Source organism: Mastigoproctus giganteus, chromosome 12 (genome assembly GCF_048544385.1).
Source record: "Mastigoproctus giganteus isolate SK-2022 chromosome 12, ASM4854438v1, whole genome shotgun sequence".
Taxonomy (NCBI): Eukaryota; Metazoa; Arthropoda; class Arachnida; order Uropygi; family Thelyphonidae; genus Mastigoproctus; species Mastigoproctus giganteus.
In genome coordinates, this window is record NC_143586.1 from 115,373,133 (window position 1) to 115,388,103 (window position 14,971).

A 14,971-nucleotide genomic window follows, 5' to 3' on the forward strand; every position below is an offset into this window, starting at 1 on the left:
AGACTTCCCGAAAACCGCAATAATATTGCTTAGCTTCTCAGTGTTTGAATTTTAATAAATTTTCAGTTTATATTCCGGGGGAGGCCATGTGGGGTCAGATTTGGTTAATGAATCTCACACGAGCGTTACGGCGTTCATCGGTTCCACGTGGAATTCGAACACGCAGCTTGACAAATCAGCGCTTTCAGCTCTGTTTCGGTTAGGGTCGTGTCCCATTTCTTGCGGCATAATTTTCTTCCATTATGTATCCGAATGGGTAACATATATCGGCATACCTCATATGTCCACGTTTTTAACACAATCCCGTTGTTTTTGGGTTGTCACTGTTATTGGAGTTAGTTATAATTAAATTGGGGACAAAAGTCTCAAGCTACGAAAGCTATAAAAAGTAATTGCAAAAAGTAAGTGTGGTATTTAACCTCTTTCCGTGCGTAGTTCCAAGCAAAGTAGTAGCGGTATACGGTTTAAATAAAAAGCCGTTTGCTTCTTTATTGGAGCGCTGTTTTTTTTTTATTTAGAGCGGTGCAATACCAAGGCAACTCGTGGAAAAGTGCCTCCACAAAATAAGATTAATGCAGTAAGCAGCAAATCTAGTTTGCTCATAGCTACGTATAGAAAGAGGCAATGCCCAACATGTAGAACACGAGTATTGAAGTTAGTTTAATTAAAACGTGTCTGTCATTGTAAAGATACAATTCGGAGAAACAGAGTTCGGCTACGCAACCAATATTAGTTGAAGGATTTCCTTCAGACAGTTTAATAGAGATTTCCCCAATTATTTTTCGTATTTAATTTCTCATTATTATTTTAATTAATTCTTATAACGTAACCTTTGCTTCTGTCGTAGTTCTCTCTTTCACACTTTCCCAACTGCTTTTGACTTTTCAAGATCAAGCTATGAATGCGCTTTCTTTTTCCTCTCTTCTTTTTTTGGAACATTCGCTTCCAATGTTTCCTCTAAGCCATGCATTTTTTAACTTAAAAAATCCGCTTTGGTCCTCTGCAGTGGGGTTAGCCTTCAGTTGATACTGACCGGTTAGTCAGTATCAACTGAAGGAGGAGTTCACAAGACAGAGAGAATACAAGAAACAGCGCCGTATTTAGCAGTCACAGGCTTGAATCCCGATTACCCAAGGCACGTGTACTTATGCATCCTCGGGCCTGGATATAATAACGGTAATAAATAAATAAACGTCAAAATGTGCAGTAATATGAAGCCACTTGCGCATATATATGCGTGTCATTTAAATTATAAGCGACGCTTTGCGAAACAGTAGATATCGCAGAGATAGAACTGATTAACAACAGCTGCATTCTGGCATGTTTCATCCATCCTGACTATCACCCCTCGTTTAAAAATAGCCTCTCCCAACTCGAGATCGAGGGAGCCATGAAGACGCCAGAAGCCATTGAACGCGTTTGTGTTCCGCGTGCAGACGTTTTATCGTGGCTGAGCTGGCCCGGCCTTGTTTCGATAAGGCGGCGAAAAGCAATCTGTTGTCGGGAATACTCCAAAGCGAAGGAATCTGCATTCACGAGACAGCCTCGGCCTCTGGAATCTGAAGAACGCACTGCAGGTAGGTCGGATCGCTTTGTTTACACCTACGTCCTATTATTTGCGAGTATGCGAATAGTTATCCGACAGTGCTCCGCTCAGCTGATGTTTCTGAGTTGTCCCTTGCCCGCCGTTGCGCGAGAACTTCTCTTTCTTTCTCTCTATGGACATGCGAAGGATGTGTTCGGTTATTAGACGAGGTACGGCGAAATGTCTTTGCGACATCCCTCGCTGTTAATTAAAATTTTACCGCAATTAGTAAGTGGAAAACACCGAACGGTGACGTATTGCGAGTTCTCATCGTTTGGTGTATCACGTGAATGACTGAGAGGGTTCGGGGAAGTGAAGAAGTGTGTTATCAAGATCGGTACTCACTATAGCACTGAGAGGCACCTCTTAGGCTGCCGGGATGTTTATCATTTACAACGACTGTGTTTTCGCTGGAGACTACGTTACTAAGTTTCGTTATACAGATTTTTGGGCCTAATGTGGTGCATTTGCAATGCAGGAAACTGCGGCACCTAAAGAGCAAAACACATGGAAGTTAGGGAGAAGTGGGGTCTATTATCAGATTAGTCAATAACGAATTTCGTGTTGGAGACGAGCTCTTCTATTAAACCAGCGATTATGAATCGGGAGGGTGGGTTGTGGGGGATGTTTGGCCCACGAAGGGTAATATTTCGGATGGATGGCAAATTTTTAAAATAAATTTGCAAAAATTAAGTCGTAATGAATACAATTCCTTTCCTACATTTTAAAGCGAAGATCTGCATCTCCTAAGGTTTATGGATTTTCTCGAGCCGTATTCTTTGACAGTTACTAAAGTTAGCATTAAAGTTCCGCAAACCCAGATTTGTGTAAGTTAGGGGTGGGAAATCCTTCTTCATCTGATTGCTGGTTGAAAATTTTATATATATAATTTTATCATTTGTTTATAATAGTTATGTGGTGTGCGATATTTTCGTGTATATGTACAAAGCGCTTTTTTTTTTTTTTAATAACGAGGGTAATTGCTAAAACCATTTAGGGATATTGCAATCGAAATATTGTTAACACGCATTAAATAGAAATATATGTAACAAATCGCGACGTGAAGTTTTACAGAATAACGCGAGAAATGAAGAAATCTTTATTAATGCGATTGTTGGATTTGGACATTTTTCAAAAGCGTGCCAGAGTTTCGAGAATTAATTATTGTGGCTACTCGTAAGTTATTTTGTGAGTTTGTAGTCTGTCAACCTCAGTTTTGTTTTTAATTTGATTTTTTTTTCATTTTGGAAAAGTGCTTCTCACATTTATTGGTATTCCCGATTAGTGACATTTTAGAGTTAATTGATAGGGAAGATTGCATGCGTGGATACGGTTCCACTCAAAAATTCAGAGAAATGACAGAAAAAAAAAAGAAACGTAGTCTGTCAGACGCCTCGTGAATCACGGAAGGATTAAAATTTCATCGCGAAATAAGAAATAAAGGTTTAGCGCAAATTGCGAGTCACTTAGATGTGAGCTTTAACTTTAGTGCAGGTGCGTAAATCCTCTAATGTCTAGGGACCAAAACATAGAAGTGCCGAAGGTGTGCGTTTCAAACAGGATTTAATTTTGTTCATAAACGTTGATTCTTACAATTTCACAGCCCTCGTCGGGAGGACAGCTGATTCTACCTACTGTGCTAGCAACTGAATAGCACATTAGGTAGAATTGCCGTCCTCCCCGCATTGGGTGGAAAAGACCTTTCGAGTCCCGTCGAAGGCGTGAGTAATTTTTTATGGGCCTTTTTTCGAAACGTGGCTGAGTTAGTCGGTTTCAGGCGAGGGTAGATGGTTTTTCTTCCAGCAAATAGAAAATCGATCACCGCAGAACACGCGTAATTTACAGACAATATATATACTGAGCAATATGGCCTTAGTTCCTGATGCTTCTAAAACCCAACAATAACAACAGGTTCATTCTTTACCTTTCATTATTTTTTTTTACATAATAATTAAATAATAAAGTCCAACGTTATTATTACACGATGCTAATAACATTCTTTTTACATGGTTATACGGTAAGGCTGCTTTCACACACTCAAAAATTCAGAGAAATGACAGAAAAAAAAAGAAACGTAGTTTGTCAGACGCCGTTTCCTCTTCCTCTGCCTCTTCCTCTTGCTCAGACGTAATCTGAGCAAGAGGAAGAATTCCATCAGCATTCAGCTTACTCAACCCATTCAAGGCTTTATATACCTCAATCACACTTTTGAATAAAGAATAATGAACACTTTCGAATAAAGAATAATGAAGCGGACACTTTCGAATAAAGACTAACTAATGACCCTCCACAACTGTTTAGTTTTATTGGTTGTTTCGGAAAATATGCAGCGCCACGTGTGTGAATGCAGCCTAATAATATTATTATATTATTTAAATGTTGAAGGAGATACATAAAACATCATACGAAAGCGATATAGAAAAATGAATATTACTAAAAAGGATTAAGGTATTCTTATGTTTCGAGGCGGTCTCCAGGATTTCTTCTACAAATTTGAAAAATCAGGTTATGATGTGCTAGTTTTAAGCTCAGGGAGGGATGGAGTATAACACGTAGAGCTGCCTACATGGCCGCAAGCAGGATATGCCTGCTTTATTATAGAGAAAGAATTTTAAGGCGGGTCAAAGTGCATTAACTAGCTATTCTGCAACGCATTCACACTAAAATTCTACTCCTCATCAACAGACTTAAGAAACACACTGCCTACGTAAGCAGTCGGCAGACAAATTATGTGGAGGATAGGTATACGGAATGAGAGGGAAGGGGACACCTAACGAATGATCTTTAGCCTTCAACTGTGTATAAAATAAATAAAATAAAATTAATATTGGCGTATAGCGCCAGGAAATCTTGCTAAGAAGTTTTGCTCTATAAAAAAATTAACTGCATGTTACAAGAAGTTGGTGGTCTTTTCGTGTGCTTCCTTTTTTTTGCGGACAGCAGGATTTAAACTTAGATAATGTAGTAGTCTTCGTGCTCAACAGCAGAACATGCTTTGCTTTGCTACGAGCTGCTCAGGTATTGTACTAATTTCAAACAGCTACCTCATAAAATTATAAGTTTAAAGCTCAGAATTTATATACTGCATGACTGCTGACATTGAACTTCTTTACAATTCTTTTCTCTAATTATTGTCATTAAAATCACCTAACATCTTATGGGGGAAATCAGATAGTCCTGAAACACGCTGCCTTAATAGTGTCTCATCTTTTAAACAAATTACCAGTTAACCTTTTGTCGAGGTTATCTGTTTGAAAGTATTGCAATGTCAAAGCAACAAAAGCAAAGTTCGTTCTTCTGTTCAGCATTAAGACCATTGCGTTACCTAAGCAGTTTAAATTCTGCTGGCTATGAAAGGACAAGACAGTCCTGAAAACTCCTTATAATGTCTCTGAGGCCATAATATAGTAATAGTGGTAGTAGAGGCATGCGATGCAAGAAACCAAGCTTATGGAGCATCAGCCAAAAAAGAGAGAGAGAAAAAAAAAAACAATTTCACACATCCATTCCCTCTAAAAGTTTGTTCAGTTCCTCCCTGAATTTATTTAAGCTATCAACTTTCACAACGACAGATGGAAGTTTATTCCAGCAATTAACCACCCGCTGACTAAAGGCAAATCTCTGGGCATCTGTTCTTAACTGTCTTTCCTCAATTTGAATTTATGCCCCCTCAGGTTCGTAATCTGAGCAAGAGGAAGAATTCCATCAGCATTCAGCTTACTCAACCCATTCAAGGCTTTATATACCTCAATCACATCACTTCACATGTGCCTAGGCTCCAGACGCTGCAATTTGCAGAACTTAAGCCTCTCTTGGTAAGACCACCCTTTCGTTCTCCTCACCAATCTTGTTGCCCTTCTCTGTACTCGCTCAAACAGCTCTTTATCCTTCCTAAAATAAGGCCTCCAGACCTTACGCAGTACTCAAGGCGTGGCCTTATATAAAGGGATAATCACCACCTTTCACTACGCTCACACCTTTTGACAAACTTCTTGAATATAGGTGTGGCCTCCTTACTTTCTAGTTTTCTACTTGTATTCTTACAATTGCTTTATATAGTGGAGTTATGACCTCTCTTCAAGCAGTCATTCTATAAACCATCAATTGGACTTGCCCCTAGTCAGAACTTCATGTCTGCCTGTATCATAGTCCCAAGTGTAAAGTCATGCATAGTATTAAAACATAGTTGCCATTTATTTGACCAGTCCTGAAGCCTGTTCAAAAATTATGTGCTTCCCTCCTCATACATGTAACTATCCAGTTGACCTTTGAATTTATTCAAACTGTCAGCCTCAACTGCCTGCGAGGACAACTTGTTATAGCAATCAGCGACTCGCTGGCTAATAAAAAAAAAAAAAAAAACTTCCTACAATCTAATCTAAAACTCACGCCCTGTAGTTTGAATTTATGACCTCTACTTCTGGAATTATTTATAACGGTGAGAATGCTACCTTCGTTCATTTTACTAATCCCTCTCAGAGCCTTATAAACCTCAATCAGGTCACCTCTGAGGTGTTTGGTTGCCAAGCTCTGTAGCCCACACAGTCGGAGTCTTTTCTCATACGGTCGTCCTTCTGCCGATCTCACCATTCAAGTTGGCCGTCTTTGGACCCTTTGAAGAAGCTCAATGTCTTTTTCAGATGAGGTCTCCATACTCGAACAGAGTATTCAAAATGTGGTCTGACAATTTCCTTATATAGTGGGTTATGACTATAAAATAACGTTCGATAGGACACCATGGGCTTTTCTGGCTGCCTGTTTATACTGTTCAGAAAACTTCAAATATGCCCGTATTGTAACTCCCACCAAGTGTGTAATTTATTAGTGGTTGCTATACCCGCAAGTGCATTTAGCAGAATTAAAACATGGCTGCCACTTCTCTGATCATCTTTGAAGTCTGCTCATGTCATCCTGAAGGCGCGCTAGGCACTGATCATAAATGACTCTGCCAATCTTTACGTAATCTGCAGGTTTTCACGCCTTCTATCCCTTCGTCGATATCATTTATGAAAATGAGAAATAACAGTGGTCTCCAAGAACTAATACTTGAGGGACCCGCTCCTGGCGTTACACCAATCTGAAGAATATTCATTAATCACAACCCTTTTCCTTCTGCTCTGCAGCCATCCACCAATCCATCTTAGAATCTTACCAGTAATCCTAACCCGTTTAAGCTTATACAGCTCCCTCTTATGAGGATCGAGTGAAATGCTTTGCTAAATTCCAAATAAACTGTCGAAACATTTCCCTAAATACAGCTCACGAGTCATGAGGCTATTCACACGGTCATTGAAAACAAAAACAAAATGCTGTATTAAAATAGCCTACTAAGTTAGTAAAGCATGGATTTTCCTTAACAGCGGCATGTTGTGGGTCCTTCAGAATGCCATATCTATCTAAATGTCCCTAGATTGCAATGTTAATCATTGCCTCTTAAGATTTTTTCTGCCACTGAAGTCAGATGACCAGCCTGTAGTTACCAAATTCTCAGAACCGCTTTTATGTATTGCCGATAAATTGGCACTTCTCCAATCCAACGGAATCTCCCCCGAGTCCAAAGATGCCTTCAAAACTTGTTCAAGAAGAACGAAACTTGTACAATGATTAGATGAAAAAAGTGATTTTGAACTCTTGAAAAAAAAAATTCTTGATTTCAGAAAAGAAATTAAGATTCTTGTTATTCTAGGTTATTTAGCTTTTATTACATATAGCCCATTAACTTTATTTTTTTTCTTTATATTAAATAAATATAAAGATTAACAGTCGCTGTCATTTTTTATCGATCAGTTTTTTATCAAAAGAAATAATATTAATTATATGAATGGCGTATTGCTATTAGTTTGAAGGATTTAGCTAGTAATGTTCGCTTTTAAGGAGGAAGTTTTGGTGGGGGGCTTAAAACCTGATAATATTTTGGAAAGAGTTACTTAGTTGTTCCTTATTATTTTAAGTAAGTTGAAACTTCCTAAAACTGAAAGTTATAAGAGTGTATTAACTCGTATTTACCAGCGCCATTACTCAAGATCGTAAACGACATTTAGTTGACATGGTGGGTATAGAGCGACTCGCTACGGGGTGATCAATCTATCGATGTGTCTGTTCCACTTCATAAGACATTAATGCAGATAACAAACAGAATGAGGCCAACGTGTCCGTACGGAGCACAGCCCTTAAGACATTAAGGGCTGTTAAATGTCATGAGGCTATTCACACGGTCATCGAAAATAAAAATAATATGCAGTTCAAGAGTTCATCAACTAAAGAAGTTGCATTGCATCTTCTCGAGTTGAACAGATGTGAACACCTACGTAAAACGTTAATCTGATGCTAGACAGGGACAACACGGGGGTTGACTTGAAATCCATGTGGATAGCCCAAAGGCACTTCAGACGATGCATAGTGTATCTTTAAACCCCTTGTATTCTAAAGGTATTTAAAAAACAAAAGAGAACCTGGGACCATTTCATGTAGGCGAACAACACATTTAAAAATTCCATCAAACAGTGTATATACTGTTTTATCCTTTACCTATTTTAGCAAAGTTTGTAGCACCATCATACTGATGCTGCACAGGTACAGAGAAGTCCAGATTATTAAAACCGTCATCAGCTGTATTACAAAGTGGTTACAAGGGTGCAGTAGAATTTCTCACAGCTGAAACCTTAATTCTCTTTTCAGTTTTCTCGTGAATTGCCATGCTCCGAATCGTAATGGTTGCGCTATCAGACATTCCACGCGTCTCAAAGAAGAGCACGGAATGCTGAAATTCCATTTACTCTTCCAACGGCAGACGTTGATTTTCTTTTAAGAAAAAAAAATAAACCTGTTTAGATTTACTGGTTACATATAAGAAATGTTAAGCGCCACTAGCTCTGTGGCAGCCTGATGAAATCTTCCCATGTGCTGCAGGTTGCCGACCCTTTCTCAGTAGCATTTGAAAGCACATGGAGCACCAATTCGTTGTCTGTAAAAATGATGACGGGACATTGGCGCAGAAGCGCCTATACCTTTGCTTGCAGGCTTTTCAAGTAAGATTATATATATATTTTACTGGTTATTAAGAAACTGTATAAAAATCCGGATACTTGAGCTGATAAAAATGAAAGCAAACAACCATTATCGAGATTTTTTAAACGTTACAAGTTAGTTATGCAAGGACTGTGCAATTTTATCAGCATGCACGTTCAAGTCCACCGCCTGTGTTTCCGTAATGAACAGCGTGAAGTTACAGAACGTTGTGTAATATCACTAAATTTATGCAAGCGAGAAGCAAGAATCCATATTTATGACATATGTTCATCATGTATGTAATGATTCGATTGTCAAAACGTGTCAAGACATATTCAAAAAGTTGTGAAGTCTGTGAAAATGACCATTCGGAGAGAACGTGTAGTGAAAACCCCAGGCACAGTAATTTCTATTAGCCTTTAAAATTAAGAAAAATGTATATAATAGTGGGAAACTGATTACATTGGTCTGCCGTGGTTTTGTTTTTATGTTAATAGTATTATTTGCTTAATCCAAAAGTTTTCCATTTTTGGATTAACAAAACATTATATTCATATTGTGACCTTAATCCAAAATGATATTTTTGGATTATGGAAAAATTATTTTTATCTGTTAATGAAAGGCATCCATTTTTATTCATCATAAACGTGTTTTTCATCTATTATTATATATTATTATGTTTTTTGTAACTTTTATAAGTTTCCCCGCAGTTTTGTGTTTTTTTTCTTCTGTAATGCAAATTTTTGTATCTATTTCAGACTGTCGCTCATATGGCATCGAAGCAGTGCCTAAATAATCCTGACATATTTAGCTATATATGTGACATCTACGTTCCAGAGAAAAAACAGATGGAACATCACAAAATTTGTCGTCCAGGAGAAGATTAAAGGGATTCTCCTTTGCAGGTTAAAGGGGTTAATCAGTATCTTTCTGTGTACAAAATAATCTACCAGAAGTAGCGTATTTTCTCGAATATCCTGCACCCTTTAATAAACCACTCATCCATTTTTTATGATATGAAAAGAAAAAAAATATATATGAATTTATTTTCTACCTATAACACAATGTTTTTTCTGCTTCTTGATTTATTTTCAGTAACTTTGAGAGGTACCTTCCAGATTACACTTACTACTAAGGGAAGCAAACTTAAGAAATAATCTCGTGCTTTACGAATCAGGCTTTGGAAATTTCTGTCATGGGTTCAATTTCAACTGAACAGTAACCGGCATCGTTGTTATCTTCTCAGTTCTTCAAATATCACACGATTCTGATATTTGAGTGAATTGTGGCCTTTTTAAAAGGCCAAACATTTCCAGAAGAGAAAAAAAATCTAATTTTTTCTGCAGCACACAGCAACACAAGTTACGTTTTAATAATTATCAGTAACAGACGAAATACTCCTTTCAGGCTACTGCCAGACGGACGAATAAAAATGCTGACGTTAATAAAAATGTAACTTTTTTATTATTTCCTTTGGCCGCAAGATAAGGAAAAATCTCAAACTTTGGACTAAATTTGCGAATAAGCTGTGCATACGTTTTTTATTTTATGAAAAAAAAAAAAAAAAATTCATGGCAGGGTGCACTGGTCCTAAGAGCTGCTGGTAGATTTCACCAGTGAAACGTTGGTCCGCACGCACCATGGGTCCTAGTTCTTGCCAGAAAAAATTCCCCATATTAAGCAACCACCGCCACCTACCTGGATAGTGGGTACTATGCACGATGGGTCTATGTACTTGCTTTGCTTGCGCCACATACGAAGGGGTCCGTCGGTGTGTTGCACCAGGTATTTGGACTCATCCGACCAGCACGCGCGTTTCCAGTCATCCATTGTCCAACCAGCTTGTTGTTGACACTACAGCATTCGCCATAGAGGATATATCTTGGGTATTCTCCTGTGGAATCCCCATACGTCTGAACGTGCGACGCATCGTCATTCCCCATATGGTATTGCAGCGTTATTTGTCGCACAATGACCTATCATTGAGCCCGTACAACGCGCTGCACCCTTCGCTCACCACGAACATCTACCCTGCGTAATCCATTACAGTTCTATTGGCGGAAGGTGGTTTGATCCATTCGACACCATTCTTTGTACACCGTGAGAAATGGGCAAGACGTGCCATTTCCGATATTGAAGCACCCGATGCAGGCGCTCCCACAATCATGCCCTTTTGAAACTACGTGATACCTTTACTACCTCCCATAATTGCAACCAACTTTATTACTCTGATTTGCACGAACAGATGCAAATTGCTACACTGTTCTGGCGGTCGGTTTTTTTATAATGGGAACTATGCGGCATAGTCCAATTATAGATAAGATGGTCATAATTCAGTGATCAATGACTATATATGTTTTTCTATTCAGTAGTGTGGTTTCTTCCATGTGAGTATTACTTTTTCTGTCCTATTATTTCAACACTGCATATGGACCACCGTTATGCAAATCTGTTGCATCTGCAGTTTGATCTTAGTATCATTCTGCCGCGGCACGGATTTGTTTAGCATTCGAAATGCAGTGGTGTCCTGACCATTATGGCCTGGTGGTCCACTGACGAGATGGGGCATAATGGCCAGTCTTTTCTATTCAATTCCATAATACGGTATGTTCTATTATTTTTAGTTATATTTTTACTTATGTCTGTATTGCTGGTAGAATAAATTTACATATAATGATATATCACGTAATTCGGAAACAGGTATTTAGTAGTGGGGGCACCGATAAATTTCTTTTAATCTGGACTCCTGTTTTCTAAATTATGTAGGAATGTTTCTCCAACATTTTATATGTTAAATTCTTCTTCACTCTACTGGTTTGCCACGCCACTGGCATACTTTTTATCTTTATATATATATAAATATATATATATATAAATATATAAACTTATATATATATATATAAATATATAAACTTATATATATAAGTATACTTAAAACGGTTCTTGTTAGTGTTATTAAATGGCACATGGTCAATATTTTCACTTCACCACCGTATACCAACTTCACTACCCACACAATTCATTTTGTAACAACATAGATTCACATGATGTTATCCGACCTAGAACCTGGCTTCTGCGGGGAATCTAATAAGTATCGACATCGCATTTCAGCACCACTAGACATAACTTAAGATTTAGACTATCTTAAAATAGACATTTAAGATAATGTTTGCCTCAGCATGATAAGAATCCCGCTGATCCGCATTAAGAGATTGACAGGCGCTACCCATAGACATCAACCATGGCCAATAATCATTCTTCCTCATTATCCCAGAATCCCGTCTTTCGTCACACACACACATTGAACCAACTGATGACTTTAGTACGAAAGTCCGGAGTTAGGTTCGTTCATGTTTTAAGTTTCAACCACGAACCATTGGAGAAAAGTATACTTTTTTTCCCCAGAGGATTCAGATTTCTTAGTGTTCTTCTTCTTATTTATTTATTTTTTAAATTTCTTCTATGTGACTTAATTTTCATTTATCTTTCCATGCTTTAAAGCAGGAAGTCAGGAGGTAAATTTCGTCTTCTAAAACCATGCTGATTTTTATAATTGACGCTTTATTCTTTAAAGTTTTATTTGTATAATCCCTCGGCTCAACTTTCGGCAAACAGCAGTTTTCTTTCTGCAGTTCGATAATTCTGTAATAAATACTTTGGACAGTTTAACAGCAATGCGCAAAACACAAAACTAGAGAGACAAAGTATGTTAGTTGTGGGTTATTTTCGTAAAGATCCAGGTTAACGATTTTTTTATAAATGAGGAAATAGTTTTGCCTTTATATTTTAATACGAATCAGATAGGACTTTAATAAGAAGAGGGTGATCTGATGTATACCATGGATACCAACAGCCAGTGAAGCATTTAACGCCCTTCAATTATCGATAATTAGATGGGACGAATGGCAAAAATTGATTTTTGTACGATATTTTTCTACGACGTTTGTTACAATGTAAAATTTTGTTGAACACTAACAAATTTATATTAGTGCAATTTCAATATAGGCGCCACAATTTTATTTATTCTCCCATGCGGTAAAGTGGTAACGAGATTGAGTGAATCAGTATTAAAAAAATGTCTTGAACCGTAAAGTAAAAAATGAAAAGAATTACCAGATATTTTTCATTTTATACAGTTAAGAAATTAAAAACAAGTGAGAAAATGAGTGAGGAGTTAACTACAGATTCTGTGTCAACGATGGTTTTTGTTCCTGTTAGTATCAGCCTCCAACAGCAAGGATGACTGAGATAAGCGCTGGGATAAGACTTGAATAGCCATTATGTAAACGAATTGGAACTCTTGAAGTGGAAAAGAAGATGGGCATGAAGATTTCAATGGAATGGGCAAACAATGACGTTACCCATTTTGGCGAAAGTAGACATACATCCAAAATACCATCTGTCAGATCCACTACCCCCCCCCCCTTCCAAACTGAAATTTTATAAGTGGATCTTGACTTGGTGTTTTGTTACAATGACTGTATTAAAACTTTATAAATAATAAAAAAAGCTAATTAAACTCAACTCAAATACAAACTATAAACTAAGGAGAGCATATGGTTACCATCTCTGCCACTGGGAAGCGGGTGTTCACTATCTAGCCGCAATTGTGCTCTCCTTTTAAACATTGTTACCACAAAATTTTTAAAAATGAGCAAAAATATTCTTATCCACAAACATGGCTCCAAGGTCAAGGTGCTCCAAATTTCATATTAAGATCTCTAATTGCATTCTAAAGTCTAGGTAGTTCACACAACTCAACATCATATACTCAGAAGTCTCCTCTCCGCGACATGTACACAATACAATGGCTGTTAGGCCTAGCTCAAACAATCTCTTTGAGAGTCCATGCGCCATGACCAAGAAGGCAGCACTCAATCCAAATTGTAGCCAGCGCTTATTTTGGGAATTAAATATCTCTAAATTTCGTAGAAATTTATAACTTGTACGCCCTTTCCTTTCTCAGAATTTTCCCATCGTTGTTGCCATATCAGCAACAATTGAACTATAATTATCTTCTTTTCTTCTTTAACATCACTGCCTACCCTCCTTGGGATATGATGTGGTATCCAGAACTGTAAGCCTTAAATTTTTCACCTACAGTACATTAAGGCAGCTAATATTATTTGAAGGTCCACAGGTAATTTGCCAGCTATAACCTGGAGTGCATCCGAAGAGACCGTGCGACATGCCCTGGTGATGGACAGGAGAGCGAACCTTTGTGCTTGCAATATATTCCTTTTTACATGTGAGTGAGTAATTCTATGGAGCCAAGCTACAGAAACATGTCATGACTGGGACGAAAAGGCAATTATATAACAGATTTAACGCTCTTCCCTTTATCTCCAAGTTAGTCTTCAACAGTCTTCTGAGCTTGGCATACAACACTCTTATTTTACCCTTCAAATATTTAGCATGTTCAAGAAAAGTCATCTGCTTCCCTATACGCACAACGGTACCATATCTGATAGACACGTTTTTGGCCTTCACAAGGGGACTTCTATTCATACTAAGATGCCCTTTCAGGAGCATCTGAGTTGTCTTGGTTTTTGAAATTTAAAGCATATATTGCTTCAACAACATATATTGGTTGTTATTGGTTGAAGCATATATTGCTTCAACCGTTTCAACAAATCTCCCAGAACTTGTGACGCTCTCTCCTCCGAGATCTTGCATTGCCATAAACCGGCACTAGCAGGTCGTCTGCATATCAATAATATCAACCCCCAACATAATTTCCATTCAAAACTTCATCCAGAACAACGCACCAGGCATGAGGACCGATAACCGAACCCTCAGGGCATCCTCTTTGTATATTTCTTGTTATTTCTGCGTACTCTGCTCTCACAATAATTTTCCGATCAGAAAAATACTATTTGTACACCAGAAAACAATTTCTCAGAGCATCCAGTTTGTCTGATCCTCGACAGCATGCCATTCCATCAGATCATGTCGAAAGCGCCACGAAAATCCGCAAAAATACCTAGAACATACCTCCCTCAGTACTCCTGAACATCCGATAGATGGCGTCCTCTGTAGACATTCCTTATAGACAACCTTGTAGTTATCTACATTCCTTGTAGACAACCATATTGGTTATTTGGGGACATAAAATTGTCAATGTATATAATCATAAGACGGCTCATACATATCCTTTCATAAACTTTTGCCATCACAGATAGCAAGGCAATCGATCGTCCAGGTACATAAGGCAATTTACTAGGACTTTTCAATAATCAATCTCAATATCTCCACACTCAGGGAAAGACACCCTACTCAAGCCATGTATTGTACAATTATACAAATACCTCTGGCCATAGTTGGAAAGCTCTTTTAAGACTTTAACTTCGATGCAGTCTCGCCCGGTGTCTGGTCATC

The 14,971-nt window shown here is 38.0% G+C and overlaps 1 protein-coding gene across 1 annotated transcript in view; it reads left to right on the plus strand.

The window, feature by feature from the left end:
- Positions 1 to 1,419: 1,419 nt before the first annotated feature.
- Positions 1,420 to 14,971, plus strand: part of LOC150077356 (xylosyl- and glucuronyltransferase LARGE1-like) — a 1,505,345-nt gene continuing 1,491,793 nt past the window's right edge. Inside the window, exon 1 of the mRNA XM_090385866.1 lies at positions 1,420 to 1,577. The gene's annotated coding sequence lies outside the window, so the exon portion shown is untranslated. The remainder of the gene's footprint in view (positions 1,578 to 14,971) is intronic.